Source organism: Phalangium opilio, unplaced genomic scaffold, assembly GCF_054372755.1.
Source record: "Phalangium opilio isolate 3A_F unplaced genomic scaffold, DU_Popi_V2 ptg000090l_1, whole genome shotgun sequence".
Taxonomy (NCBI): Eukaryota; Metazoa; Arthropoda; class Arachnida; order Opiliones; family Phalangiidae; genus Phalangium; species Phalangium opilio.
The window spans coordinates 994691-1019514 of NW_028324195.1; the positions used below are offsets into that span (position 1 = coordinate 994691).

Below are 24824 nucleotides of genomic sequence, written 5' to 3' on the forward strand. Positions count from 1 at the left end.
AAGCGAGTATCATACCCTTAGACCAACGGACGAAGTATGACACAGAAACATGCTCAGCTCGTAGGCCTACAATTTAATTAGGTGCATTTAAATAGACGCTAAATTACTTCTGCAAAACTCGGTTCCGTCAAGGATTTGAACCCGGGACCACTCACACCCGAAGCGAGTATCATACCCCTACACCAACGGACCATGTATGACCCTGAAACATGCTCATCCCCTAGGCCTACCTTGATGTTAGTTGCGTTTAAATAGTCACTAAATTACTTCTGGTAAAACTCGGGTCCGTCCGGGATTTGAACCCGGGACCACTCACACCCTAAGCGAGTACCATACCCTTAGACCAACGGACGAAAAATGACAATAAAACATGCTCAGCTCGTAGGCCTACAATTTAACTAGTTGCATTTAAATAGTCGCTAAATTACTTCTGGAAAAACTCGGGTCCGTCCGGGACTTGAACCCGGGACCACTCACACCCTAAGCGAGTATCATACCCCTAGACCAACGGACGAAGTATGACAATGAAACATGCTCAGCTCGTAGGCCTGCAATTTAATTAGTTGCATTTAAATAGACGCTAAATTACTTCTGCAAAACTCGTTTCCGTCCAGGATTTGAACCCGGGACCACTCCCACCCGAAGTGAGTACCATACCCTTAGACCAACGGACGAAAAATGACAATAAAACATGCTCAGCTCGTAGGCCTACAATTTAACTAGTTGCATTTAAATAGTCGCTAAATTACTTCTGGAAAAACTCGGGTCCGTCCGGGATTTGAACCCGGGACCACTCACACCCTAAGCGAGTATCATACCCTTAGACCAACGGACGAAAAATGACAATGAAACATGCTCAGCTCGTAGGCCTACAATTTAATTAGGTGCATTTAAATAGTCGCTAAATTACATCTGCAAAAGTCGGCTTCCTCCGGGATTTGAACCCGGGACCACTCGCACCCTAAGCGAGTATCGTACCCCTAGACCAACGGACCATGTGTGTTACATAACAACCCGCTCAACCTATAGGCCTACCCTTTAGTTAGTTGCATTTAAATAGTCACTAATTCACTTCTGCAAAAACTCGGGTCCGTGCGGGATTTGATCCCGGGACCACTCACGCCCGAAGCGAGTATCATACCCCTAGACCAACGGACGAAGTATGACAATAAAACATGCTCAGCTCGTAGGCCTGCAATTTAATTAGTTGCATTTAAATAGACGCTAAATTACTTCTGCAAAACTCGTTTCCGTCCAGGATTTGAACCCGGGACCACTCACACCCGAAGCGAGTATCATACCCCTAGACCAACGGACCACGTGTGTAACTAAAACATGCTCAACTCATAGGCCTACCCTGTAGTTAGTTGCATTTAAATAGTCACTAATTGACTTCTGCAAAAACAAGCGAGTATCATACCCCTAGACCAACGGACCATGTATGACCCTGAAACATGCTCATCCCCTAGGCCTACTTTGATGTTAGTTGCGTTTAAATAGTCACTAATTTACTTCTGCAAAAACTCGGGTCCGTCCAGGATTTGAACCCGGGACCACTCACACCCGAAGCGAGTATCATACCTCTAGACCAACGGACCATGTAGAACCCTGAAACATGCTCATCCCCTAGGCCTACCTTGATGTTAGTTGCGTTTAAATAGTCACTAAATTACTTCTGGTAAAACTCGGGTCCGTCCGGGATTTGAACCCGGGACCACTCACACCCTAAGCGAGTACCATACGCTTAGACCAACGGACGAAAAATGACAATGAAACATGCTCAGCTCGTAGGCCTACAATTTAACTAGTTGCATTTAAATAGTTGCTAAATTACTTCTGGAAAAACTCGTGTCCGTCCGGGATTTGAACCCGGGACCACTCACACCCTAAGCGAGTATCATACCCTTAGACCAATGGACGAAGTATGACAATGAAACATGCTCAGCTCGTAGGCCTACAATTTAACTAGTTGCATTTAAAGAGTCGCTAAATTACTTCTGGAAAAACTCGGGTCCGTCCGGGATTTGAACCCGGGACCACTCACACCCTAAGCGAATATCATACCCCTAGACCAACGGACCATGTGTGTTACATAACAACCCGCTCAACTTATAGGCCTACCCTGTAGTTAGTAGCATTTAAATAGTCACTAACTTACTTCTGCAAAAACTCGGGTCGGTCCGGGATTTGAACCCGGGACCACTCACACCCTCAGCGAGTATCATACCCTTAGACCAATGGACGCAGTATGACAATGAAACATGCTCAGCTCGTAGGCCTACAATTTAATTAGGTGCATTTAAATAGTCGCTAAATTACTTCTGCAAAACTCGGTTCCGTCCAGGATTTGAACCAGGGACCACTGACACCCGAAGCGAGTATCATACCCCTAGACCAACGGACCATGTATGACCCTGAAACATGCTCATCCCCTAGGCCTACTTTGATGTTAGTTGCGTTTAAATAGTCACTAATTTACTTCTGCAAAAACTCGGGTCCGTCCAGGATTTGAACCCGGGACCACTCACACCCGAAGCGAGTATCATACCCCTAGACCAACGGACCATTTAGAACCCTGAAACATGCTCATCCCCTAGGCCTACCTTGATGTTAGTTGCGTTTAAATAGTCACTAAATTACTTCTGGTAAAACTCGGGTCCGTCCGGGATTTGAACCCGGGACCACTCACACCCTAAGCGAGTACCATACCCTTAGACCAACGGACGAAAAATGACAATAAAACATGCTCAGCTCGTAGGCCTACAATTTAACTAGTTGCATTTAAATAGTCGCTAAATTACTTCTGCAAAACTCGGTTCCGTCCAGGATTTGAACCCGGGACCACTCACACCCGAAGCGAGTATCATACCCCTAGACCAACGGACCATGTATGACCCTGAAACATGCTCAGCTCGTAGGCCTGCAATTTAATTAGTTGCATTTAAATAGTCGCTAAATTACTTCTGGAAAAACTCGTGTCCGTCCGGGATTTGAACCCGGGACCACTCACACCCTAAGCGAGTATCATACCCTTAGACCAACGGACGAAGTATGACAATGAAATATTCTCAGCTCGTAGGCCTACAATTTAATTAGGTGCATTTCAATAGACGCTAAATTACTTCTGCAAAACTCGTTTCCGTCCAGGATTTGAACCCGGGACCACTCACACCCGAAGCGAGTACCATACCCTTTGACCAACGGACGAAAAATGACAATAAAACATGCTCAGCTCGTAGGCCTACAATTTAACTAGTTGCATTTAAAGAGTCGCTAAATTACTTCTGGAAAAACTCGTGTCCGTCCGGGATTTGAACCCGGGACCACTCACACCCTAAGCGAGTATCATACCCTTAGACCAATGGACGAAGTATGACAATGAAACATGCTCAGCTCGTAGGCCTACAATTTAACTAGTTGCATTTAAAGAGTCGCTAAATTACTTCTGGAAAAACTCGGGTCCGTCCGGGATTTGAACCCGGGACCACTCACACCCTAAGCGAATATCATACCCCTAGACCAACGGACCATGTGTGTTACATAACAACCCGCTCAACTTATAGGCCTACCCTGTAGTTAGTAGCATTTAAATAGTCACTAATTTACTTCTGCAAAAACTCGGGTCCGTCCGGGATTTGAACCCGGGACCACTCACACCCTCAGCGAGTATCATACCCTTAGACCAATGGACGCAGTATGACAATGAAACATGCTCAGCTCGTAGGCCTACAATTTAATTAGGTGCATTTAAATAGTCGCTAAATTACTTCTGCAAAACTCGGTTCCGTCCAGGATTTGAACCAGGGACCACTGACACCCGAAGCGAGTATCATACCCCTAGACCAACGGACCATGTATGACCCTGAAACATGCTCATCCCCTAGGCCTACTTTGATGTTAGTTGCGTTTAAATAGTCACTAATTTACTTCTGCAAAAACTCGGGTCCGTCCAGGATTTGAACCCGGGACCACTCACACCCGAAGCGAGTATCATACCCCTAGACCAACGGACCATTTAGAACCCTGAAACATGCTCATCCCCTAGGCCTACCTTGATGTTAGTTGCGTTTAAATAGTCACTAAATTACTTCTGGTAAAACTCGGGTCCGTCCGGGATTTGAACCCGGGACCACTCACACCCTAAGCGAGTACCATACCCTTAGACCAACGGACGAAAAATGACAATAAAACATGCTCAGCTCGTAGGCCTACAATTTAACTAGTTGCATTTAAATAGTCGCTAAATTACTTCTGCAAAACTCGGTTCCGTCCAGGATTTGAACCCGGGACCACTCACACCCGAAGCGAGTATCATACCCCTAGACCAACGGACCATGTATGACCCTGAAACATGCTCAGCTCGTAGGCCTGCAATTTAATTAGTTGCATTTAAATAGTCGCTAAATTACTTCTGGAAAAACTCGTGTCCGTCCGGGATTTGAACCCGGGACCACTCACACCCTAAGCGAGTATCATACCCTTAGACCAACGGACGAAGTATGACAATGAAATATTCTCAGCTCGTAGGCCTACAATTTAATTAGGTGCATTTCAATAGACGCTAAATTACTTCTGCAAAACTCGTTTCCGTCCAGGATTTGAACCCGGGACCACTCACACCCGAAGCGAGTACCATACCCTTTGACCAACGGACGAAAAATGACAATAAAACATGCTCAGCTCGTAGGCCTACAATTTAACTAGTTGCATTTAAAGAGTCGCTAAATTACTTCTGGAAAAACTCGTGTCCGTCCGGGATTTGAACCCGGGACCACTCACACCCTAAGCGAGTATCATACCCTTAGACCAATGGACGAAGTATGACAATGAAACATGCTCAGCTCGTAGGCCTACAATTTAACTAGTTGCATTTAAAGAGTCGCTAAATTACTTCTGGAAAAACTCGGGTCCGTCCGGGATTTGAACCCGGGACCACTCACACCCTAAGCGAATATCATACCCCTAGACCAACGGACCATGTGTGTTACATAACAACCCGCTCAACTTATAGGCCTACCCTGTAGTTAGTAGCATTTAAATAGTCACTAATTTACTTCTGCAAAAACTCGGGTCCGTCCGGGATTTGAACCCGGGACCACTCACACCCTCAGCGAGTATCATACCCTTAGACCAATGGACGCAGTATGACAATGAAACATGCTCAGCTCGTAGGCCTACAATTTAATTAGGTGCATTTAAATAGTCGCTAAATTACTTCTGCAAAACTCGGTTCCGTCCAGGATTTGAACCAGGGACCACTGACACCCGAAGCGAGTATCATACCCCTAGACCAACGGACCATGTATGACCCTGAAACATGCTCATCCCCTAGGCCTACTTTGATGTTAGTTGCGTTTAAATAGTCACTAATTTACTTCTGCAAAAACTCGGGTCCGTCCAGGATTTGAACCCGGGACCACTCACACCCGAAGCGAGTATCATACCCCTAGACCAACGGACCATTTAGAACCCTGAAACATGCTCATCCCCTAGGCCTACCTTGATGTTAGTTGCGTTTAAATAGTCACTAAATTACTTCTGGTAAAACTCGGGTCCGTCCGGGATTTGAACCCGGGACCACTCACACCCTAAGCGAGTACCATACCCTTAGACCAACGGACGAAAAATGACAATAAAACATGCTCAGCTCGTAGGCCTACAATTTAACTAGTTGCATTTAAATAGTCGCTAAATTACTTCTGCAAAACTCGGTTCCGTCCAGGATTTGAACCCGGGACCACTCACACCCGAAGCGAGTATCATACCCCTAGACCAACGGACCATGTATGACCCTGAAACATGCTCAGCTCGTAGGCCTGCAATTTAATTAGTTGCATTTAAATAGTCGCTAAATTACTTCTGGAAAAACTCGTGTCCGTCCGGGATTTGAACCCGGGACCACTCACACCCTAAGCGAGTATCATACCCTTAGACCAACGGACGAAGTATGACAATGAAATATTCTCAGCTCGTAGGCCTACAATTTAATTAGGTGCATTTCAATAGACGCTAAATTACTTCTGCAAAACTCGTTTCCGTCCAGGATTTGAACCCGGGACCACTCACACCCGAAGCGAGTACCATACCCTTTGACCAACGGACGAAAAATGACAATAAAACATGCTCAGCTCGTAGGCCTACAATTTAACTAGTTGCATTTAAAGAGTCGCTAAATTACTTCTGGAAAAACTCGGGTCCGTCCGGGATTTGAACCCGGGACCACTCACACCCTAAGCGAGTATCATACCCTTAGACCAATGGACGAAGTATGACAATGAAACATGCTCAGCTCGTAGGCCTACAATTTAATTAGGTGCATTTAAATAGTCGCTAAATTACTTCTGCAAAACTCGGTTCCGTCCAGGATTTGAACCCGGGACCACTCACACCCGAAGCGAGTATCATACCCCTAGACCAACGGACCATGTGTGCTAAATAACAACCCGCTCAACTTATAGGCCTACCCTGTAGTTAGTAGCATTTAAATAGTCACTAATTTACTTCTGCAAAAACTCGGGTCCGTCCGGGATTTGAACCCGGGACCACTCACACCCGAAGCGAGTATCATACGCTTAGACCAACGGACGAAAAATGACAATGAAACATGCTCAGCTCGTAGGCCTACAATTTAACTAGTTGCATTTAAATAGTTGCTAAATTACTTCTGGAAAAACTCGTGTCCGTCCGGGATTTGAACCCGGGACCACTCACACCCTAAGCGAGTATCATACCCTTAGACCAATGGACGAAGTATGACAATGAAACATGCTCAGCTCGTAGGCCTACAATTTAACTAGATGCATTTAAAGAGTCGCTAAATTACTTCTGGAAAAACTCGGGTCCGTCCGGGATTTGAACCCGGGACCACTCACACCCTAAGCGAATATCATACACCTAGACCAACGGACCATGTGTGTTACATAACAACCCGCTCAACTTATAGGCCTACCCTGTAGTTAGTAGCATTTAAATAGTCACTAATTTACTTCTGCAAAAACTCGGGTCCGTCCGGGATTTGAACCCGTGACCACTCACACCCTCAGCGAGTATCATACCCTTAGACCAATGGACGAAGTATGACAATGAAACATGCTCAGCTCGTAGGCCTACAATTTAATTAGGTGCATTTAAATAGTCGCTAAATTACTTCTGCAAAACTCGGTTCCGTCCAGGATTTGAACCAGGGACCACTCACACCCGAAGCGAGTATCATACCCCTAGACCAACGGACCATGTAGAACCCTGAAACATGCTCATCCCCTAGGCCTACCTTGATGTTAGTTGCGTTTAAATAGTCACTAATTTACTTCTGCAAAAACTCGGGTCCGTCCAGGATTTTAACCCGGGACCACTCACACCCGAAGTGAGTATCATACCCCTAGACCAACGGACCATGTAGAACCCTGAAACATGCTCATCCCCTAGGCCTACCTTGATGTTAGTTGCGTTTAAATAGTCACTAAATTACTTCTGGTAAAACTCGGGTCCGTCCGGGATTTGAACCCGGGACCACTCACACCCTAAGCGAGTACCATACCCTTAGACCAACGGACGAAAAATGACAATAAAACATGCTCAGCTCGTAGGCCTACAATTTAACTAGTTGCATTTAAATAGTCGCTAAATTACTTCTGGAAAAACTCGTGTCCGTCCGGGATTTGAACCCGGGACCACTCACACCCTAAGCGAGTATCATACCCTTAGACCAACGGACGAAGTATGACAATGAAATATGCTCAGATCGTAGGCCTACAATTTAATTAGGTGCATTTAAATAGACGCTAAATTACTTCTGGAAAAACTCGGGTCCGTCCGGGATTTGAACCCGGGACCACTCACACCCTAAGCGAATATCATACCCCTAGACCAACGGACCATGTGTGTTACATAACAACCCGCTCAACTTATAGGCCTACCCTGTAGTTAGTAGCATTTAAATAGTCACTAATTTACTTCTGCAAAAACTCGGGTCCGTCCGGGATTTGAACCCGGGACCACTCACACCCGAAGCGAGTACCATACCCTTAGACCAACGGACGAAAAATGACAATGAAACATGCTCAGCTCGTAGGCCTACAATTTAACTAGTTGCATTTAAATAGTTGCTAAATTACTTCTGGAAAATCTCGTGTCCGTCCGGGATTTGAACCCGGGACCACTCACACCCTAAGCGAGTATCATACCCTTAGACCAATGGACGAAGTATGACAATGAAACATGCTCAGCTCGTAGGCCTACAATTTAATTAGGTGCATTTAAATAGTCGCTAAATTACTTCTGCAAAACTCGGTTCCGTCCAGGATTTGAACCCGGGACCACTCACACCCGAAGCGAGTATCATACCCCTAGACCAACGGACCATGCGTGCTAAATAACAACCCGCTCAACTTATAGGTCTACCCTGTAGTTAGTTGCATTTAAATAGTCACTAATTTACTTCTGCAAAAACTCGGGTCCGTCCGGGATTTGAACCCGGGACCACTCACACCCGAAGCGAGTATCATACCCCTAGACCAACGGACCACGTGTGTAACTAAAACATGCTCAACTCATAGGCCTACCCTGTAGTTAGTTGATTTAAAAAGTCACTAAATTACTTCTGCAAAACTCGGGTCCGTCCGTGATTTGAACCCGGGTCCACTCGCACCCTAAGCGAGCATCATACCCCTAGACCAACGGTCCATGTGTTTAACAGAAACATGCTCAACTTATAGGCCTACCCTGTAGTTTGTTGCGTTTAAATAGTCACTAATTTACTTCTGCAAAAACTCAGGGCCCGTCCGGGATTTGAACCCGGGACCACTCACACCCTAAGCGAGTATCATACCCCTAGACCAACGGACCATGTATGACCCTGAAACATGCTCATCCCGTAGGCCTACCTTGATGTTAGTTGCGTTCAAATAGTCACTTAATTTCTTCTGGTAAAACTCGGGTCCGTCCGGGATTTGAACCCAGGACCACTCACACCCAAGGCGAGTATCATACCCCTAGACCAACGGACCATGTGTGCTAAATAACAACCCGCTCAACTTATAGGCCTACCCTATAGTTAGTTGCATTTAAATAGTCACTAATTTACTTCTGCAAAAACTCGGGTCCGTCCGGGATTTGAACCCGGGACCACTCACACCCGAAGCGAGTATCATACCTTTAGACCAACGGACGAAGTATGACAATGAAACATGCTCAGCTCGTTGGCCTGCAACTTAATTAGTTGCATTTAAATAGACGCTAAATTACTTCTGCAAAACTCGTTTCCGTCCAGGATTTGAACCCGGGACCACTCACACCCGAAGCGAGTATCATACCTCTAGACCAACGGACGAAAAATGACAATGAAACATGCTCAGCTCGTAGGCCTACAATTTAACTAGTTGCATTTAAATAGTCGCTAAATTACTTCTGGAAAAACTCGTGTCCGTCCGGGATTTGAACCCGGGACCACTCACACCCTAAGCGAGTATCGTACCTTTAGACCAACGGACGAAGTATGACAATGAAACATGCTCAGCTCGTTGGCCTGCAATTTAATTAGTAGCATTTAAATAGTCACTAATTTACTTCTGCAAAAACTCGGGTCCGTCCGGGATTTGAACCCGGGACCACTCACACCCGAAGCGAGTATCATACGCTTAGACCAACGGACGAAAAATGACAATGAAACATGCTCAGCTCGTAGGCCTACAATTTAACTAGTTGCATTTAAATAGTTGCTAAATTACTTCTGGAAAAACTCGTGTCCGTCCGGGATTTGAACCCGGGACCACTCACACCCTAAGCGAGTATCATACCCTTAGACCAATGGACGAAGTATGACAATGAAACATGCTCAGCTCGTAGGCCTACAATTTAACTAGATGCATTTAAAGAGTCGCTAAATTACTTCTGGAAAAACTCGGGTCCGTCCGGGATTTGAACCCGGGACCACTCACACCCTAAGCGAATATCATACACCTAGACCAACGGACCATGTGTGTTACATAACAACCCGCTCAACTTATAGGCCTACCCTGTAGTTAGTAGCATTTAAATAGTCACTAATTTACTTCTGCAAAAACTCGGGTCCGTCCGGGATTTGAACCCGTGACCACTCACACCCTCAGCGAGTATCATACCCTTAGACCAATGGACGAAGTATGACAATGAAACATGCTCAGCTCGTAGGCCTACAATTTAATTAGGTGCATTTAAATAGTCGCTAAATTACTTCTGCAAAACTCGGTTCCGTCCAGGATTTGAACCAGGGACCACTCACACCCGAAGCGAGTATCATACCCCTAGACCAACGGACCATGTAGAACCCTGAAACATGCTCATCCCCTAGGCCTACCTTGATGTTAGTTGCGTTTAAATAGTCACTAATTTACTTCTGCAAAAACTCGGGTCCGTCCAGGATTTTAACCCGGGACCACTCACACCCGAAGTGAGTATCATACCCCTAGACCAACGGACCATGTAGAACCCTGAAACATGCTCATCCCCTAGGCCTACCTTGATGTTAGTTGCGTTTAAATAGTCACTAAATTACTTCTGGTAAAACTCGGGTCCGTCCGGGATTTGAACCCGGGACCACTCACACCCTAAGCGAGTACCATACCCTTAGACCAACGGACGAAAAATGACAATAAAACATGCTCAGCTCGTAGGCCTACAATTTAACTAGTTGCATTTAAATAGTCGCTAAATTACTTCTGGAAAAACTCGTGTCCGTCCGGGATTTGAACCCGGGACCACTCACACCCTAAGCGAGTATCATACCCTTAGACCAACGGACGAAGTATGACAATGAAATATGCTCAGATCGTAGGCCTACAATTTAATTAGGTGCATTTAAATAGACGCTAAATTACTTCTGGAAAAACTCGGGTCCGTCCGGGATTTGAACCCGGGACCACTCACACCCTAAGCGAATATCATACCCCTAGACCAACGGACCATGTGTGTTACATAACAACCCGCTCAACTTATAGGCCTACCCTGTAGTTAGTAGCATTTAAATAGTCACTAATTTACTTCTGCAAAAACTCGGGTCCGTCCGGGATTTGAACCCGGGACCACTCACACCCGAAGCGAGTACCATACCCTTAGACCAACGGACGAAAAATGACAATGAAACATGCTCAGCTCGTAGGCCTACAATTTAACTAGTTGCATTTAAATAGTTGCTAAATTACTTCTGGAAAATCTCGTGTCCGTCCGGGATTTGAACCCGGGACCACTCACACCCTAAGCGAGTATCATACCCTTAGACCAATGGACGAAGTATGACAATGAAACATGCTCAGCTCGTAGGCCTACAATTTAATTAGGTGCATTTAAATAGTCGCTAAATTACTTCTGCAAAACTCGGTTCCGTCCAGGATTTGAACCCGGGACCACTCACACCCGAAGCGAGTATCATACCCCTAGACCAACGGACCATGCGTGCTAAATAACAACCCGCTCAACTTATAGGTCTACCCTGTAGTTAGTTGCATTTAAATAGTCACTAATTTACTTCTGCAAAAACTCGGGTCCGTCCGGGATTTGAACCCGGGACCACTCACACCCGAAGCGAGTATCATACCCCTAGACCAACGGACCACGTGTGTAACTAAAACATGCTCAACTCATAGGCCTACCCTGTAGTTAGTTGATTTAAAAAGTCACTAAATTACTTCTGCAAAACTCGGGTCCGTCCGTGATTTGAACCCGGGTCCACTCGCACCCTAAGCGAGCATCATACCCCTAGACCAACGGTCCATGTGTTTAACAGAAACATGCTCAACTTATAGGCCTACCCTGTAGTTTGTTGCGTTTAAATAGTCACTAATTTACTTCTGCAAAAACTCAGGGCCCGTCCGGGATTTGATGCTGGCGATCCGGTGGCAGGCGAAAAGGGTGCTGGCGATCCGGTGGCAGGCGAAAAGGGTGCTGGCGATCCGGTGGCAGGCGAAAAGGGTGCTGGCGATCCGGTGGCAGGCGAAAAGGGTGCTGGCGATCCGATGGCTGACGTAGTGGGTGTTGGCGATTAGGTGGCAGGATAAGAGGGTGCTGGCGATCCGGTGGCAGGCGAAAAGGGCGCTGGCGATTGGGTGGCAGGCGAAAAGGGCGCTGGCGATCCGGTGGCTGGCGTAGAGGGTGATGCCGATCCTATGGATGGCGTAGAGGGTGATGGCGATCCGATGGATGGCGTAGAGGGTCTTGGCGATCCGGTGGCAGGTTAAGAGGGTGTTGGCGATTCGGTGGCAGGTTAAGAGGGTGTTGGCGATCCGATGGCAGGTTAATAGGGTGTTGGCGATCCAGTGGCAAGCGAAGAGGGTGTTGGCGATCCGGGTGTACCTCATATGAGGAGTTCTCTGTAGAGCAGTTCTCGAAATAGCAACCACGATTCCAAAAAAACAGCGGAGTTTTTAAAAACTGCTGTTTTAGAAATAGCGGCTGCTCTTTTGGGAAATAGCAGTTTTTGTGTTGGGTTTTGAGCATTTTTTAACAATACAGTTGTATTCGTTGGTTTCTAAAACTACCTTTTTCTGTGATTATTATATAGTAATGTGACCTACTAACGGATCGTGTTTATGATTTTTTTTAAAAGTACATTTAAATATTGTACTATTCTTCAGGCTGTATCAGTTTACAATAATTTGGAAAAGGCATAATTAAATTCGAGAAAGGTTGTTTTATTTCGGAATTAGATATTTCTAAACAGTATTATTTTTGAAAAGGCATATTATATTTCGAGAAAGGTTATTTTATTTCGGAAGAAGATAATTGCAAATAGTAATGTTTTGGAAATGGCATATTATAATTCGAGAAGGGTTATTTTATTTCAGAAATAGATAATTGAAAACATTAAGTTTTTGGAAAAAGTGTAACATTGTTGCACCATTTCCAAAATATTACTAACCTAAGTCTAACTAAACGAATCAAAACCTAACCTAACCTGACCTATTAATATTTAGTTGAAATAATGAACTTTAACCTAACCAAAATATCAAACTAGTTCTTTTTGAGTTCATATAACCCAGCTGGGCAAGCTTACACCATAATAAACAATTTCGTGGCGGGCGAAGAAGATGTTGGTGATGCGGTGGCGGGCGAAGAAGATGTTGGCGATGCGGTGGCGGGCGAAGAAGATGTTGGCGATGCGGTGGCGGGCGAAGAAGATGTTGGCGATGCGGTGGCAGGCAAAATGGGTGCTGGCGATGCGGTGGCAGATGAAATCGGTGCTGGCGAAATGGGTCTGGCGATGCGGTGGCAGGCAAAATGGGTGTTGGCGATCCGGTGGTAGGCAAAATGGGCGCTAGCGATCCGGTGGCAGGCAAAATGGAGGCTGGCGATCCGGTGGCAGGAAAAATGGAGGCTGGCGATCCGGTGGCAGGCAAAATGGAGGCTGGCGATCAGGTGGCAGGCAAAATGGAGGCTGGCGATCCGGTGGCAGGCAAAATGGAGGCTGGCGATCCGGTGGCAGGGCAAAATGGAGGCTGGCGATCCGGTGGCAGGCAAAATGGAGGCTGGCGATCCGGTGGCAGGCAAAATGGAGGCTGGCGATCCGGTGGCAGGCAAAATGGAGGCTGGCGATCCGGTGGCAGGCGAAGAAGATGTTGGCGATCCGGTGGCAGGCGAAGAAGATGTTGGCGATCCGGTGGCAGGCGAAGAAGATGTTGGCGATCCGGTGGCAGGCGAAGAAGATGTTGGCGATCCGGTGGCAGGCGAAGAAGATGTTGGCGATCCGGTGGCAGGCGAAGAAGATGTTGGCGATCCGGTGGCAGGCGAAGAAGATGTTGGCGATCCGGTGGCAGGCGAAGAAGATGTTGGCGATCCGGTGGCAGGCGAAGAAGATGTTGGCGATCCGGTGGCAGACGAAGAGGGTGTTGGCGATCCGGTGGCAGGCGAAGAAGATGTTGGCGATCCGGTGGCAGGCGAAGAAGATGTTGGCGATCCGGTGGCAGGCAAATTGGGTGCTGGATATCCGGTGGAAGACAAAATGGGTGCTGGCTATCCGGTGGCAGGCGATGTGGGTTCTCTCTTAAGTCTCCTTTTTGCCTCGCGCCGTTTCTCGCTGCCGTATTTCTTTTTTTTGCTTGTTCACTTGCTGGTGGAGTTCTTCACCAGTTAATTTATTTGTTGGAATCTTCAATAGTAACGTCATTGAAGAGAATTGGTGAGCATGTAATCATTCATCTTATAATTGAATTTGCGTCACTCGTTACTTGAAATTCTACTTTACCGGGCCAAGGAGAATGGGGTACGGAGTCGTTTTGAAGAGTAGAAATCGTACCTAGCTGTGATGTGAACTCCCACAACGGGTGAACGGGGTGCATTGAAAAAGTGTAGATCGCATACTAGTAAAACGTTTACCCAAGTTCTACGTTACCATAGAAACCAAACCTCTTGCCAGAACTCTGTAGCTCGCGCCATCTAGTGCCGCGGTTTGGAGATATAATGATAAAATAGAAAAAAGGCTTAGTTTTGGCGGTTTTGGGTTTGGCAAGGTCTTCATCTGTCTTTGATTGAAAGTTTTTCCAACAAATTTTTAATGTGAAAATGGAAAAATATTGTGTGTACAAAAGTTGTAAAAACTACAACACGTCAGTTGAGTCCCGTACTCAAGGCATAAAATATTATCCAGTTCCAAAACCCAGGAAAAACTGTTTCAAATGTATGCGGTTGCTTATGGCTATAAACCGTGAGGATATAAGAACTCATAATGATGTTAAGTCACATCATTATGCCTGCTCTATGCATTTTATTGGTGGGAATGGGCCCACAGGTGATTATCCTGATCCCTACAATGATAACCTGCAGGTAGGGAATTGTTTTAGTCTAAAATTGTACTACTGTACTACTAAAATTACAATCATAACCATTTATGATAGGCGAGCATTACTTTGGAAAGCAGTTCTTATTCAAATTCTCAGCAAGCCCAATGAATACGTAAGTTTCCTAATAGTTAACCTAGGTTGTGCATATTTTAACAGGGTTCAAATTTTTCAAGTTGTTCGAAATTGAGCTTCAGGTGACCAAATCTATGGCCTAGGCCTGCTATCTGAGAAGAATATTGGAACACCGTTAAATAAAACTGAGCCAATGGTAGAAAATGAAGAATCTTCTGAAAAAAGTACAGTTTGGGCTACAACTGCTACATTACCGCTGAGTGGAACAACTCCAGTTTTAGATCAACCTTCAAATTTCACAAATACAGAAACTGCATCATTTTTGATAAATGAGCGCACTTCGGAATCAGAGTTCCTACACTTGAAATGGAAGTATATTCTCAGAAAAAACTAGCCCGAGAATGTTTAAGTTATCAGATGGAAAACATAGATACATGTGTTTGGTTCTAGGAAATTTTGCACGAATCTGAAGCCAATGTACATGATTTAAAATGCCTAAGATTTAGAAGAAGTGGAAATAGTTTATTTGTAGTTGAATTATCGAAAAATCTTACACCAAACATTTTTTTGCAATTCAAAAATTCCTGCCGATCATTTGGTTTTCTCGTCAAGTTCTGTAAAATTCAGCAACTCCATTACGTGTTTCAAAGATCTGCTGGATGTGTTACTTGAAATTGAAAATTGGCAAACTCGTCAAGGCATTGATGGAGAATTGCTTACGTGTTTAAAAGACAAAAATCTAAAGCCTGCATATGTTTGCATGGTAACCCAATCAATTCGATCCCAAAATTGTGAGAAATTATTTCTTAGCCAATTTTCAAGACTTTGCCGGTCTTGCCAGAAAACGAAGATTGTTTTAGAGAATCGGAAACGAAGGGTTAAATTCTTTGGAAAACGTGCCAATTTTCTTAACATCACGGCGGTGCAGATGAAAGACAGAATTAAAATATTAAATAAAAAATAAGGCGTTAAAAAAAGGAATAATGTATTGGAATTGAAGGTACAGAAGAGCTTTAAAAAGGACGCAAGTTTTATGTCTGAAGAGGCAAGTCTTGATTTTGAAGAAATAATCAGAAAAAATCCATTTGAGAGCAAATCGGTTTTCCAAAAGTTATTGATGCGCGAACAATTGTAATTACTCCAAACCAAAACATCCAGGCCAAGAAAATGGCATCCAGCAATAATACAGTGGTGTATTTCAATAAAGGCTAGGTTCCTTGTGCATACGAAGCCGTGCGTCAAGTAATTTCATTGCCTTCTCAGCGAACACTTTATAATTACTCTGTGGACCTAACTACAAAAAGTGGATTTAACGATGCCAGTCTCTTGGAAATGAGAGGAAAAATTGATATAGAAATATTGGACGAACACCAAAAGTATTTCACGGTAATCCTTGACGAAATTCAAATAAAACAGAACCTGGTATTCAACAGCAGTACAGGAGAATTAATTGAAGCTGAAAATCTTAATGAATTCCGAAATAAAATGATTGAATTAGAAAATAACTTTAAAGGAAAGGTTGAAATTGCAAACACAAACTTGGCAATCACATTCTCCAGTTCATGGACCGAGGACTGACGACCAATTTTAAATATCCATTCGCGTTTTTTCCTTGTGGAAATCTACACGCAGAAGAGTTATATTCCTTAATTTGGGAGGGGATCGAGAATTTACAGGCAGCGGGATTTCGAATATCGCTGTGGTATGTGATAAAGCTTCCACGAATATTAAATAAATTAAAATTTGTACGGAGATTGATAGAGAAGTAAACAATCACAGAGTGGGGTATAAAACCAAAAATCCTTTCAATAACTGTGAACCTTTGTATTTCGTGTCGGATGTTTGTCACAAAAAACATCTAAAAATGGACTAAACAACAAAGGTAAAATGAAGGAACACAAAGATGGTTCAGTTAAACCAATCAGATTTTTTTTTAAATAAAATGGAAAACATTTGCAATGGCAGCATATAGTTGATGCTTATGAAATTGATTCAAAGTCCTTGCTAAGGTCAGCGCCTAAGTTGACATACAATCATGTGTATCCTAATGCACACAGTTGTATGAGAGTAAAGCTTTCAACCCAAATCCTGAGCAGTACTACCGCCAACGCTGTCGAGCAATTGGTTGGAGATAAAGCGGAAGAGACATCTTGAATATTTCTAACACCTACGCATTCTTTACAAAGAAGGAACCCTAATTAGAACCATTCAAGAACTTAACCGACAGGCGTTTTAAGCGAGGGGGTAGCCACTACGTGAAGTAGGTGTACATTTGGTTTTGTAATATTTTAAGTATTAAAAAATATCGAAAAGTATTGTGAAGTATATTCGAAATATTGAAATATTGCAAAGTATGGTGTATTAAGATTAATACATGTAATACGAAGAGTATACTGAGAATATGAAAAGTATGATGTAAATATTCAAAGTATTTCGCGAATCGTTACGAATATTAAGAATCTTAGTGTAATATTTTATAAAATCGAGAAGTCTCGCAGAATTTTATGTTTCCATCCCATATTATAACGGTGGGAAACAGAGTATCTTGGATTTTAGTCCAAATTCCCGAACTTTCTCGCGGTAGATACCGAGCATATAGCTTTACAGAGTAGGAGAGTGGTAAGGCAAGGTTTTCGATTGGCTTAAGCTGTGATCTGACGTTTAGTTGGGGAGTTTCACCCCTTTTCCACCTACACTTTAAAGCCGCATATAATGGTAAAGGGAAGCTTTAAAGAGAGAGGTTAAGCAAGATGCTTGATTCCTAATTTTATGTTCGGGCGCACATGATCATTAATTCCTGTGATATTTAACATCACTATAAGCTTTAGCTCGCTTAACGTAATAAAGATATGAATACGAAATCATATCTCTATTACATAAAGTGAGCTTGAGCTTACAGACGTATTTTCGCCCTATACTTAATCTGTCTATTATCTATACGTGTTAAAGGCTTGTAATTTTAGTCTCGATTTATTTCGGTCTTCTTGACTAAGCAATGACACTAGTTTTTGCGAGATTTTCGGACAAAAAAGTAGCATTGCGCCCATGAGTTCATCGAGAATCCATACTATCGTTTGAATAGATTTTGTGATCAGATCTTAGGCAAGCTCTAACCTAAACCTCATCAGGGTTAATATTAACGGCTAATCTAATCACAACCTCAATCTAAACCTAAATATGGAGCAGGGTAGCTTAAGGGTTGGTTTTTCTAGTTAGAAACAAGGTTTTATTAAAATACGATCCAACTCACATAACTCCTAATTATAACTTGGCTGTAATTATGAGCCCATGAGCGCCTTAGGAAAAAGCCAAAAATTCTATGAAAACACGATCGACGAACCATCAGTTTTTCTACCCAAAAACAAAGTTATATTCTACTAAGAAGGAATCTACTATAAGAAGGTCTAAAAAGGCGTCCGGTGTGCGCGTGATAGTCGACAATCCCCCCTCATGGGTTGGAGGAGGCTGGAAACCAAGGCGGGATTTAATATTTTATCTTACTCTATATTTTCCACCAGCTATCTCTTTTACCTTTTCGTTAAGCCTTGGTTTGGTTTTTGGAACTCACGAAATCATAAGTATAGTACACTTGATTCGATTTAGAAATAATTATAGAACGAACGATTTTCACGTAGAGACACGTATTCAAAATCCACCAAGTTAGGTTCAAAACCTTTATCTAACTTGTTAATGCCAATTAAAAACCATTCCCAAACCGTTTCAGCACCGCTGACAGCCTCCATTTTCTGTTTACTTTGCTCGAGGTTTCTTTTCTCTATTCGGAATACGTCAATCGCGTCTGTATGACCTATCCCCACGGGATCCAATAGGAAAGCGCAGAGCAATGACGAACATGAAAGGGGTGGGGCTTATTTGTCCACTAACACCGGCGTGAGAGTAGAAGCGTAAAATCTAGTGACTTAGGCATTCTTATAGTAAATTAATTCTTGATTCTACAATAGCATAAAAAAGGTTAAACAAGATAGTACGTATTAGATGGAAGTACTATAATATCGAAATATTGCAACTAGTAAGTGTAACGCATGGAGATGCAAGTCGGTAATTTGCCGTCGGTATATTACCAGTAATTTACCAAATACCGAGTAAATTACCGTTTTATATCTTACCGCAATTTTATAATGGCAATTTACTGGTAAATAACGGCGGTTAATTACCAAACATTTTTATAACGCATAAAAGTGATGCAACCGAAGCAAATCACCAGTGGACTGCAACTCAAGATAGAGGAGGGTTGTTATATTTGTCAAAACTAGCATTTGATTTTTTAAAATATACCTGTGATAAGATAGTTCCTTTTGTGCAGTCTGATGCACCTTTAAGAGGCAATGAAACGAGGGGGTAACCATTAGCGTTTTCAACGTACACCATACTAAATATTACTCGGTACTACGAATATATTACGAAATTCTTGGTACTACAAATAATACACGGTACTACGAATATACTTCCAGATATTTCACGATAATTCGTCATACTACGAATTTACTTCTAAATATTACGCGATATTTCCAAATATTACGGGAGAATTCAAAATATTACTGGATATTTCGAAATTACACAATTTATGGAATATTCTCCCAACTTCAAATATTACACTATACTACGAATATACTTACTTTTTCAACCCGTTATTTCCAATATTACACCAGCTCTGAAGACTGAAGGTACTCAAAAACGTAATTCAACGAGTTATAGTTCTCTAGATAATTCTGAACCACGCGTTATTACAATTTACTTTAAAAGTTCAAATAACTCATGTCTTATTCATTGTTAGATATAAGAAATTACCGTATTTTTTAAAAACGGTAATTTTAAATTTAACGATAAATTACCGATTGAAATTTTGGGAAAACAAAAGCTACCTCTCAATTGGTAATTTTTGGTAATTTATATTATCCCGTGTTACAATCCTTTACTTTAAACAACGTTTAATTGTGAGCACTATCTTGACTGCTTTACACGTATTTGCGGCTTTTGCTACCAAAGCGGCAGCAGTGGCTTTCTAATCTGATCTCTAACTAAAGATTTATTCAAGGACTAATTTCCACCGCAACTTTGTAAGTACTGACTAGCGAATAGCGTCTGGTGAGTCATTTTGGAAGTAAACACAGAAATAATTGATCATTTAAGTGTAAAATGAACTTTTAATGCGTTATAAAAATGTTTGGTAATTAACCGCCGTTATTTACCAGTAAATTGCCATTATAAAATTGCGGTAAGATATAAAACGGTAATTTACTCGGTATTTGGTAAATTACTGGTAATATACCGACGGCAAATTACCGACTTGCATCTCCATGCGTTACACTTACTAGTTGCAATATTTCGATATTATAGTACTTCCATCTAATACGTACTATCTTGTTTAACCTTTTTTATGCTATTGTAGAATCAAGAATTAATTTACTATAAGAATGCCTAAGTCACTAGATTTTACGCTTCTACTCTCACGCCGGTGTTAGTGGACAAATAAGCCCCACCCCTTTCATGTTCGTCATTGCTCTGCGCTTTCCTATTGGATCCCGTGGGGATAGGTCATACAGACGCGATTGACGTATTCCGAATAGAGAAAAGAAACCTCGAGCAAAGTAAACAGAAAATGGAGGCTGTCAGCGGTGCTGAAACGGTTTGGGAATGGTTTTTAATTGGCATTAACAAGTTAGATAAAGGTTTTGAACCTAACTTGGTGGATTTTGAATACGTGTCTCTACGTGAAAATCGTTCGTTCTATAATTATTTCTAAATCGAATCAAGTGTACTATACTTATGATTTCGTGAGTTCCAAAAACCAAACCAAGGCTTAACGAAAAGGTAAAAGAGATAGCTGGTGGAAAATATAGAGTAAGATAAAATATTAAATCCCGCCTTGGTTTCCAGCCTCCTCCAACCCATGAGGGGGGATTGTCGACTATCACGCGCACACCGGACGCCTTTTTAGACCTTCTTATAGTAGATTCCTTCTTAGTAGAATATAACTTTGTTTTTGGGTAGAAAAACTGATGGTTCGTCGATCGTGTTTTCATAGAATTTTTGGCTTTTTCCTAAGGCGCTCATGGGCTCATAATTACAGCTAAGTTATAATTAGGAGTTATGTGAGTTGGATCGTATTTTAATAAAACCTTGTTTCTAACTAGAAAAACCAACCCTTAAGCTACCCTGCTCCATATTTAGGTTTAGATTGAGGTTGTGATTAGATTAGCCGTTAATATTAACCCTGATGAGGTTTAGGTTAGAGCTTGCCTAAGATCTGATCACAAAATCTATTCAAACGATAGTATGGATTCTCGATGAACTCATGGGCGCAATGCTACTTTTTTGTCCGAAAATCTCGCAAAAACTAGTGTCATTGCTTAGTCAAGAAGACCGAAATAAATCGAGACTAAAATTACAAGCCTTTAACACGTATAGATAATAGACAGATTAAGTATAGGGCGAAAATACGTCTGTAAGCTCAAGCTCACTTTATGTAATAGAGATATGATTTCGTATTCATATCTTTATTACGTTAAGCGAGCTAAAGCTTATAGTGATGTTAAATATCACAGGAATTAATGATCATGTGCGCCCGAACATAAAATTAGGAATCAAGCATCTTGCTTAACCTCTCTCTTTAAAGCTTCCCTTTACCATTATATGCGGCTTTAAAGTGTAGGTGGAAAAGGGGTGAAACTCCCCAACTAAACGTCAGATCACAGCTTAAGCCAATCGAAAACCTTGCCTTACCACTCTCCTACTCTGTAAAGCTATATGCTCGGTATCTACCGCGAGAAAGTTCGGGAATTTGGACTAAAATCCAAGATACTCTGTTTCCCACCGTTATAATATGGGATGGAAACATAAAATTCTGCGAGACTTCTCGATTTTATAAAATATTACACTAAGATTCTTAATATTCGTAACGATTCGCGAAATACTTTGAATATTTACATCATACTTTTCATATTCTCAGTATACTCTTCGTATTACATGTATTAATCTTAATACACCATACTTTGCAATATTTCAATATTTCGAATATACTTCACAATACTTTTCGATATTTTTTAATACTTAAAATATTACAAAACCAAATGTACACCTACTTTACGTAGTGGCTACCCCCTCGCTTAAAACGCCTGTCGGTTAAGTTCTTGAATGGTTCTAATTAGGGTTCCTTCTTTGTAAAGAATGCGTAGGTGTTAGAAATATTCAAGATGTCTCTTCCGCTTTATCTCCAACCAATTGCTCGACAGCGTTGGCGGTAGTACTGCTCAGGATTTGGGTTGAAAGCTTTACTCTCACACAACTGTGTGCATTAGGATACACATGATTGTATGTCAACTTAGGCGCTGACCTTAGCAAGGACTTTGAATCAATTTCATAAGCATCAACTATATGCTGCCATTGCAAATGTTTTCCATTTTATTTAAAAAAAAATCTGATTGGTTTAACTGAACCATCTTTGTGTTCCTTCATTTTACCTTTGTTGTTTAGTCCATTTTTAGATGTTTTTTGTGACAAACATCCGACACGAAATACAAAGGTTCACAGTTATTGAAAGGATTTTTGGTTTTATACCCCACTCTGTGATTGTTTACTTCTCTATCAATCTCCGTACAAATTTTAATTTATTTAATATTCGTGGAAGCTTTATCACATACCACAGCGATATTCGAAATCCCGCTGCCTGTAAATTCTCGATCCCCTCCCAAATTAAGGAATATAACTCTTCTGCGTGTAGATTTCCACAAGGAAAAAACGCGAATGGATATTTAAAATTGGTCGTCAGTCCTCGGTCCATGAACTGGAGAATGTGATTGCCAAGTTTGTGTTTGCAATTTCAACCTTTCCTTTAAAGTTATTTTCTAATTCAATCATTTTATTTCGGAATTCATTAAGATTTGCAGCTTCAATTAATTCTCCTGTACTGCTGTTGAATACCAGGTTCTGTTTTATTTGAATTTCGTCAAGGATTACCGTGAAATACTTTTGGTGTTCGTCCAATATTTCTATATCAATTTTTCCTCTCATTTCCAAGAGACTGGCATCGTTAAATCCACTTTTTGTAGTTAGGTCCACAGAGTAATTATAAAGTGTTCGCTGAGAAGGCAATGAAATTACTTGACGCACGGCTTCGTATGCACAAGGAACCTAGCCTTTATTGAAATACACCACTGTATTATTGCTGGATGCCATTTTCTTGGCCTGGATGTTTTGGTTTGGAGTAATTACAATTGTTCGCGCATCAATAACTTTTGGAAAACCGATTTGCTCTCAAATGGATTTTTTCTGATTATTTCTTCAAAATCAAGACTTGCCTCTTCAGACATAAAACTTGCGTCCTTTTTAAAGCTCTTCTGTACCTTCAATTCCCATACATTATTCCTTTTTTTAACGCCTTATTTTTTATTTAATATTTTAATTCTGTCTTTCATCTGCACCGCCGTGATGTTAAGAAAATTGGCACGTTTTCCAAAGAATTTAACCCTTCGTTTCCGATTCTCTAAAACAATCTTCGTTTTCTGGCAAGACCGGCAAAGTCTTGAAAATTGGCTAAGAAATAATTTCTCACAATTTTGGGATCGAATTGATTGGGTTACCATGCAAACATATGCAGGCTTTAGATTTTTGTCTTTTAAACACGTAAGCAATTCTCCATCAATGCCTTGACGAGTTTGCCAATTTTCAATTTCAAGTAACACATCCAGCAGATCTTTGAAACACGTAATGGAGTTGCTGAATTTTACAGAACTTGACGAGAAAACCAAATGATCGGCAGGAATTTTTGAATTGCAAAAAAATGTTTGGTGTAAGATTTTTCGATAATTCAACTACAAATAAACTATTTCCACTTCTTCTAAATCTTAGGCATTTTAAATCATGTACATTGGCTTCAGATTCGTGCAAAATTTCCTAGAACCAATCACATGTATCTATGTTTTCCATCTGATAACTTAAACATTCTCGGGCTAGTTTTTTCTGAGAATATACTTCCATTTCAAGTGTAGGAACTCTGATTCCGAAGTGCGCTCATTTATCAAAAATGATGCAGTTTCTGTATTTGTGAAATTTGAAGGTTGATCTAAAACTGGAGTTGTTCCACTCAGCGGTAATGTAGCAGTTGTAGCCCAAACTGTACTTTTTTCAGAAGATTCTTCATTTTCTACCATTGGCTCAGTTTTATTTAACGGTGTTCCAATATTCTTCTCAGATAGCAGGCCTAGGCCATAGATTTGGTCACCTGAAGCTCAATTTCGAACAACTTGAAAAATTTGAACCCTGTTAAAATATGCACAACCTAGGTTAACTATTAGGAAACTTACGTATTCATTGGGCTTGCTGAGAATTTGAATAAGAACTGCTTTCCAAAGTAATGTTCGCCTATCATAAATGGTTATGATTGTAATTTTAGTAGTACAGTAGTACAATTTTAGACTAAAACAATTCCCTACCTGCAGGTTATCATTGTAGGGATCAGGATAATCACCTGTGGGCCCATTCCCACCAATAAAATGCATAGAGCAGGCATAATGATGTGACTTAACATCATTATGAGTTCTTATATCCTCACGGTTTATAGCCATAAGCAACCGCATACATTTGAAACAGTTTTTCCTGGGTTTTGGAACTGGATAATATTTTATGCCTTGAGTACGGGACTCAACTGACGTGTTGTAGTTTTTACAACTTTTGTACACACAATATTTTTCCATTTTCACATTAAAAATTTGTTGGAAAAACTTTCAATCAAAGACAGATGAAGACCTTGCCAAACCCAAAACCGCCAAAACTAAGCCTTTTTTCTATTTTATCATTATATCTCCAAACCGCGGCACTAGATGGCGCGAGCTACAGAGTTCTGGCAAGAGGTTTGGTTTCTATGGTAACGTAGAACTTGGGTAAACGTTTTACTAGTATGCGATCTACACTTTTTCAACGCACCCC

At 41.8% G+C, this 24824-nt stretch overlaps 14 non-coding genes across 14 annotated transcripts; all 14 read right to left on the minus strand.

The window, feature by feature from the left end:
* Positions 1 to 440: 440 nt before the first annotated feature.
* On the minus strand, positions 441 to 514 carry TRNAP-AGG (transfer RNA proline (anticodon AGG)). The gene has a single exon. It is a non-coding gene; the product is annotated as a tRNA-Pro (tRNA).
* Positions 515 to 1526: 1012 nt separating this feature from the next.
* Positions 1527 to 1598, minus strand: TRNAP-CGG (transfer RNA proline (anticodon CGG)). Its single transcript has one exon. It is a non-coding gene; the product is annotated as a tRNA-Pro (tRNA).
* A 411-nt stretch (positions 1599 to 2009) lies between these two features.
* Positions 2010 to 2081, minus strand: TRNAP-AGG (transfer RNA proline (anticodon AGG)). The gene has a single exon. It is a non-coding gene; the product is annotated as a tRNA-Pro (tRNA).
* A 412-nt stretch (positions 2082 to 2493) lies between these two features.
* TRNAP-CGG (transfer RNA proline (anticodon CGG)) lies at positions 2494 to 2565 on the minus strand. The gene has a single exon. It is a non-coding gene; the product is annotated as a tRNA-Pro (tRNA).
* Positions 2566 to 3457: 892 nt separating this feature from the next.
* Positions 3458 to 3529, minus strand: TRNAP-AGG (transfer RNA proline (anticodon AGG)). Its single transcript has one exon. It is a non-coding gene; the product is annotated as a tRNA-Pro (tRNA).
* A 412-nt stretch (positions 3530 to 3941) lies between these two features.
* Positions 3942 to 4013, minus strand: TRNAP-CGG (transfer RNA proline (anticodon CGG)). Its single transcript has one exon. It is a non-coding gene; the product is annotated as a tRNA-Pro (tRNA).
* Positions 4014 to 4905: 892 nt separating this feature from the next.
* On the minus strand, positions 4906 to 4977 carry TRNAP-AGG (transfer RNA proline (anticodon AGG)). The gene has a single exon. It is a non-coding gene; the product is annotated as a tRNA-Pro (tRNA).
* Positions 4978 to 5389: 412 nt separating this feature from the next.
* Positions 5390 to 5461, minus strand: TRNAP-CGG (transfer RNA proline (anticodon CGG)). Its single transcript has one exon. It is a non-coding gene; the product is annotated as a tRNA-Pro (tRNA).
* Positions 5462 to 7804: 2343 nt separating this feature from the next.
* On the minus strand, positions 7805 to 7876 carry TRNAP-AGG (transfer RNA proline (anticodon AGG)). Its single transcript has one exon. It is a non-coding gene; the product is annotated as a tRNA-Pro (tRNA).
* Positions 7877 to 8451: 575 nt separating this feature from the next.
* Positions 8452 to 8523, minus strand: TRNAP-CGG (transfer RNA proline (anticodon CGG)). Its single transcript has one exon. It is a non-coding gene; the product is annotated as a tRNA-Pro (tRNA).
* Positions 8524 to 8772: 249 nt separating this feature from the next.
* TRNAP-AGG (transfer RNA proline (anticodon AGG)) lies at positions 8773 to 8844 on the minus strand. Its single transcript has one exon. It is a non-coding gene; the product is annotated as a tRNA-Pro (tRNA).
* An 89-nt stretch (positions 8845 to 8933) lies between these two features.
* Positions 8934 to 9005, minus strand: TRNAP-UGG (transfer RNA proline (anticodon UGG)). The gene has a single exon. It is a non-coding gene; the product is annotated as a tRNA-Pro (tRNA).
* A 1862-nt stretch (positions 9006 to 10867) lies between these two features.
* On the minus strand, positions 10868 to 10939 carry TRNAP-AGG (transfer RNA proline (anticodon AGG)). Its single transcript has one exon. It is a non-coding gene; the product is annotated as a tRNA-Pro (tRNA).
* A 575-nt stretch (positions 10940 to 11514) lies between these two features.
* On the minus strand, positions 11515 to 11586 carry TRNAP-CGG (transfer RNA proline (anticodon CGG)). Its single transcript has one exon. It is a non-coding gene; the product is annotated as a tRNA-Pro (tRNA).
* Between the last annotated feature and the right edge of the window lie 13238 nt (positions 11587 to 24824).